The sequence below is a fragment of the Leptosomus discolor genome, chromosome 1 (assembly GCF_034619465.1).
Source record: "Leptosomus discolor isolate bLepDis1 chromosome 1, bLepDis1.hap2, whole genome shotgun sequence".
Taxonomy (NCBI): Eukaryota; Metazoa; Chordata; class Aves; order Leptosomiformes; family Leptosomidae; genus Leptosomus; species Leptosomus discolor.
Genome location: NC_141391.1, coordinates 209,827,476 through 209,833,489, shown reverse-complemented (window position 1 = coordinate 209,833,489; position 6,014 = coordinate 209,827,476). Strand labels below are relative to the sequence as shown.

The following is a 6,014-nucleotide window of genomic DNA, read 5'->3' as shown; positions in this document are numbered from 1 at the left end:
GCAAAGGCAGATATATCCCTGGCACTACCATTTTTCACGTGGGCTACTCTTAAATCCCTAGCTCTGGGCCACTACCCAGCTGCTTTCTCCTTATCACTGTGGGGAGCTTGCTTTTTTTTTTTTTTTTTTTTCGCTCCCACTCTACCAGGCAGTGACCTGCACTTCAGCCCCAGCAGGAGTGTGTCACAGGAACAACGTGAGTGGACCTGAGGCTGCTGTAGACATTACGATCTGGACCAGCACCTGCGCAGGGTGATCCCAATATTAGGCTGGGATGTGGGATGCTCCTGTGCAAACTCGCAGGTGTGCGATCCAGCAGCGCAGGGGAGGTCTGTGGTCCAGGGGAAAGTATATGAGCACAGGGCCCCTCGGTGCCCGGTCTCAGCTAGGGTGGGCATACGTCTGCCACAGTTTGTCTTGGGTGCTTGGGTGTCTGCGTGTGCACTCCGCTACTTTTCACGGCGCTAACGTTTCCTGGTGGCTGTGACCTACGCCGGGAGCAGCAGCAGCCGCGGTGGGTGTGTGTCTGAGCTGGCTGACACACACACACACACACACACGCACAGGCACCCGAAGCAGCCCATTTGCTGGAGGGGTGTGCATGTGCGTGCGAGGGAGTGGAAAGGGGTGGCGGGGATGGAGGCAGGGAAGCCGGGGGAAAGTCTGACACTCCGCGCAGAAGGAGCGAGACCCTCCGCTGCCGCCGCCGCCGCCGCCGCCGCCGGGGAGGAGCCCGCCTCTCTCGCAACGCCTCCAAAACCCCAGCCACCGGCCCCGTCCACGCACCGGCCTCACCCCGCACCTCGCCGCCGCTCCGGCTCCCCGGCAGGTACCAGCCAGCCCCCGCGGGGCCCCCGCGACTTTACGCCGCTCCGCTGCGCGCTGGAGCACTTTTCCGCCGCTGCGGAGAAAGGGTGGAGGGGAGGAGTGTGTGTGTGTGTGTGTGTGTGTGTGTGTGTGTGTGTGTATGTGTGTGTGTGTGTGTGTGTGTGTGTGTAAAAGTGCATGGGGTCCCCCCTGCTCGTCCCGGACCCCCCGCTCTCCTGTGCCCCCAGAGCCGCTGGGGCTGCCGCGGAGCGGGTGCCAGCGCCCGGCACCTGGCGGCCGTCCCCGGGCCACCTGTCCCGCTGTCACCCGGGTGGTGAGGCGCGCTGCGCGGGGAGACTCCCTCGGCTCTGCCCTGGGAGCGCAGGGGAGGTGGGTTTGGGGGGTCAGGGGCGAGAGGGCGACGGTTTTGGGGAGCGGGGGTTAAAGGCTGGGGAGGTGGGACCGGTGCGGGCGGAGGGAGAGGTGTTTCGTTCTCCCAGCCCCGGCACCCCTGCGCCTGCTTCTGCTTTGCGTAGGTGTCTCAGGGCGATGGAAAGGGCAGCGCGGGCATAATCGGCCCCTGTTCATCAGCAAAACTGTTGCGTGCTGGAGCGGTGGCAAAATTCCTTCCTGTCCTCTTGGTCGTCCGGCATTGCCGTGAGCTGAACGTGTCCATCACTAGGAGGTGCAGAGCACCTGGTTGGCCTGGGGTGCTCGCTGAAATGAGATTGTTCGTCTTCTCGCACTGACAACCTCTACTTTGCTTTGTGCAATAGCACGGAGGGTGGTAAAGCTCCTTGTTTTGCAGTGAATATTACAAAATGAAAGTTGTTGCTTTTAGAAGGGAGACATTCCTGAGTGCATTAGGTAATTGGTGACTGCGTACTGAAGAGGCGCAAAGCAGCCACCTATGTTTTCTGTAAAAAAAGCTTCACTTTGATTTGAATTGGGAAAAGTTGCCCAAGAACAATAGGGATCAAGGAGGCAGCAGTCTGGCCATAAGCAGAGAGCACTTTGCTGAGAAAGCAGCAGCTGAACACTGCATCTGTGTCTCTGACAGAGGCCATGAAGACTCAGGAAAGAACTTTTCTAAGAATTTTTGCATGTCACTTTTATTTTACTACTGAATTGCAGATCTAGGGAACAGGTAGAGAGCCTTGATTTCACTGTTAACCATTAGGAAGTGATTTACTGTATGGAACAACAATTTAATAATATTTTTCAAACCCATATAAATATAGTTGATGTGATTTTCATCTTTGCCTTTTAATTAGTTTAGTTTATTATGGGCCTGATACAGAAAAGCAGTACTCATCATCATCTGCAAGGTATGTAAGGGTAAAGGTCTTTCCTAAATCTGTAGAAGGCAGGGTGTCTAAATAGCTTTCTAAAGAGGAATTTGGGTATTTTAATCCATAATTGTAATCCTGCTGCCAAACAGAGGTACCCAAATTCTGCAGGTGTCACACCTCTTAAGGTTTCCAAGACACGTCCTGATCTGAGGTGCTTCATAAATACAAGCATTTCAGCCTTGATCAGGCTGAGCAGCTTGGCTTCACTTTTATTGAACTTTATTTTGGCTTGGACATCCAGACTAGCCTGAGATCCAGGAACTAAATTTACTTTCCCTCTTCTTAGCCCTGGATCAATCCAACAGGGATTCTCAGGGTACAGGCAACAGAGCAGGCTCCCTGTTAGGTGCAGTGCTGAAGCACAGAGAGATGTGCTGCAAACCAGGCAGAAGCGTTTCGAGCTAGTCTGCCACAGCCAATATGTGGGCTCTGCCCATCATGCGCTTTAACCAGAAATGGAAATAGCAGCTTCACCAGTATCCTCTGCCGCGTCTCAAAATGCAAGAATGACTGCAGTTACAAGAGCTGGTGTAAGATGCTTTCAGGACAATAAACCCAGGAAAAGAGAAGTGTCTTCCAGTAGTGACAAGTAAGGTGACTAAATCTCAGAAAGATGTAATTTGAGTTACATTCCTGCCCTCAGCTTTGGCTTGGTAGGTAGCTGCTATTAGATCCCCAGAAGAGTGATACCTCTTTTGGACCCCACTCCCAAGTACCAGCCTCCACTTGCTTCTCTCCAACTGCAGGTTGTGCCATCAGCCAACCTTCTAAAACACTGCAGTAGCCCTGATCTTGCTGCTTCTCAATGATTTGGTTTGGTTTGGTTTTGTTTTCCCGAGAGGTGATGTTTTCACTGGAGATACCACTATGTTCATTATGCAAATTATACTGCACCCTTGAAATTCTACTGGGATTTTGCAACTGAATTAAATGAAACAAGGTCCTAGGAAAAAGAAGTTTCAATTAATCTAGAAAATTAAATGGAAATAGATGTCGTTCATTGGTAAAGAGCCCTTTAAAGTATTTGAGGATACTGCATCATTGTTACTCAGAGATTAAATAATGACAATTAAGCAAATCAACACTGTAAACACCAAGGTATTTAAAAAGCTAAGCCAAAGAATGAAACACTCCCAACAAAACCTGTCCCTGTTTTGGTCCTAGCAGAAGGGATATACTCAGCACCTCTTTCCGTGTTCTATCACAGAACAAGTGGAGGTGCAAATGTCCCCCACAGTCAGGATCTTTACAGTTTAATTTGCAGAAGGTCATAATCATTCAAAATCACCCTGTGAGTGTGCTGTTAGCTTAGGGTTGTCAAAATAATGATGTATTTCTGAATTCTTTTTGAATCCCTGTTCTGCTTTTTCTCTCGTTGTTCTTTTTGCTGCTAAAAATACAGAAGTTGTAATCTCACATGTCTCTTCACTGTGCGCCGCTGCAATGTAGACATACCGGTTACCTGTGGCTCCGGAGAGGCTGATTCATCAGCTGGGAATCAGCTGAATTCCCAGCACATGCTGGAATTTCTTTGGCTAAAACCCCCAGTGCTGGAATTGGCCACTGAGCCACCTCTATACTCTTTGAGGTTTCCTGCATGAGGGAATCCTTCGATGCTGGTTAAGCAGGCTTTCCCACCGCGTGCTCCTGGCAAGGCAGCCTGCGGCGTAGCCAGAGCTATATTTGGCCCATTGTCTTTTTAACCCGTGGAAGATGCTTAAGGTGTGTGCTAAGTGGTGTTGAATCAAATAGACGCACCAAACGTGTGATGTGTTTGTTTTCCTTGCTTTCTGGGTTTTGTCCAACTATAAACAAGTGACAGAGAAGCTCATAGTAAGGCCATGCTCATAAGACCTGAAGCGTGGTGTCTGTGTTTAAACTATGGGTGAAGTAAATTTTAATGTTATTTTTATGTTTTTTATAGTGCTGCACCTCTGTTGTACTACTTAGCACAATCTCCCCCCCCCCCCCCATTTCTGTCTGGGTTTTATGTATTTTATAAACTTAGCAATGGCAATGAGTCAGTGCTTAAATTATCGCTGTATAAATCTTTAGTCCTTTTATCTTCTCCTTTCTATCCTTGTGTATTCAGAAAGGTCCCTCTCTGGTATTGTTATTTTTCACATCCTAGAGACATGCTGCGTGAACATCCGCATGTTACCTGCCAGTGGGTGATAAAAAATAAAGCGAGAAAAAAAAAAAAGAAAGCAGCCCTTCTATTCCACTCTCCCCAGCTTAGATGGATCCAACGTCACATGGAGGGGATCCAGGATGAGTCAGGAGTGGTGCTGTGGTCCAAAATTCCAGTTTGCATTACAGCTGGGAGGCAGCATTTAGCATCATGTGGATTTATTTTCTTTTAACGGGAACTCCAAAATAATTTATGGAAGTCATATAGCCCAATGGGCAGAACAGATAACAGTAAGCCAAGAAGAACCTGGATTCCCATCTGGGTTGAATCATTGACTCAATTTGACTATCAGAGCGATGGGTGTGGTATTTAAGCTTAGAACTTTATACTGGCCTTAACTATATCATTGTACTTCCCTGCAACGTGACTGGAAAATGTGATTAAATTTCAGAGCTCTGCTGATACCTAACAGTTTACTTAATAGTCGTCTTCACTGGTCAGACTAAGCACAGTACATTAGAGGCATTTATTTGCAACCCTAATTTGCAGGACAAATCCTAAAGGGTTCAGGATATATATGGCTAAAGACAAATTTGTTCTCTAGAGCTTATATGTACATGGAGGCCTGTAACTCATGAGGACCTTTGACACTGCATGAATTTCATGCTTTATATATTACTCAGTAACATGGATCCTTTTTGTACATCTTTGCATATTTTTCTTCCTGTGTTATTATAAACAGAAAGAACAGTTGTGTGAGCTTTTTCTTTTAATGCAGACAGTTTAAAAGCAAAACAAATATCCATAATTAAACTGTTTCCAATCTAGTTGGTCAGTGAATCAGGAGACTTGCAGGAAGCAGATGTCATGCAGGAGAAGAGAGGCTATAAAGCTCTGTAACATCTGTGCATTCTCCAATGATATGCTGAATTTTTATTGTTGTTTTTTTCTTCCTTTTTTTTTTCCAAGGGGATGGGGAGGAGAGAACTTACCGATTTTCCTGGAATGTACCCTTCCAAAAATCCTGGGGACATTGCAACCCTGAGTCTGATCTCATCTTGCGTCAGCATAACTCAGGACTAAATGCACCACAAACAGAAAGCCTAGGATTAAGTGAAAATTATACAAAACTAAGGCTGTCATGAAGTGAAAGACTTGAGCCTTTTCTCAGTCTATCTGTACTCAGTGACTTCGAGGGACTAAAGCACATTTAAAGACAGACTGCTGTGTAAAATGCTGTCTTGAAAGAAGTACTTTCCTAAAGTCTAAATCTAGAGTCAGATCAAGCCTTTTAAAAGTTAAGTGCAGTCCTGAGGGCTGATGTGGCCAAATATTCCAGTTTAATCTTGGCTAGAATTTTAACATTTTGAAGAGCTAGATCTAATGGTATGTGCCTACCTAGCTTGTTATATTCCCCTGGAATTTATCAATGACACACTCCATATAATTGTGGTTACTCTTTGTCCATCTAAAATCCTTTTTTGGTTTTGCAAGGGAGAGACTGCAGAGAAAGAGTATGTAAAAAATTCTTTCTCAACCAAAAGCAAAAAGTACATTTTTTTTTCCCTTCCACAATGAAGAATTAAAACAATGTCTGTTGCTCTCATGCTTAATGTCTGAATCTCTGCTAAAAAATAGTAAGAAGAAATGTGATGAATTTTTCATATGGAACTTATTCCCTGTAATTTTATAATGCACATATATGAGGTTTTATGAAGACTTAT

The 6,014-nt window shown here is 46.3% G+C and overlaps 1 protein-coding gene across 1 annotated transcript in view; it reads left to right on the top strand.

Annotated features, from left to right (window-relative positions):
* The first annotated feature begins 785 nt into the window (after positions 1 to 785).
* SEMA3D (semaphorin 3D) overlaps positions 786 to 6,014 on the top strand; it is a 141,291-nt gene continuing 136,062 nt past the window's right edge. Inside the window, exon 1 of the mRNA XM_086480808.1 lies at positions 786 to 829. The gene's annotated coding sequence lies outside the window, so the exon portion shown is untranslated. The remainder of the gene's footprint in view (positions 830 to 6,014) is intronic.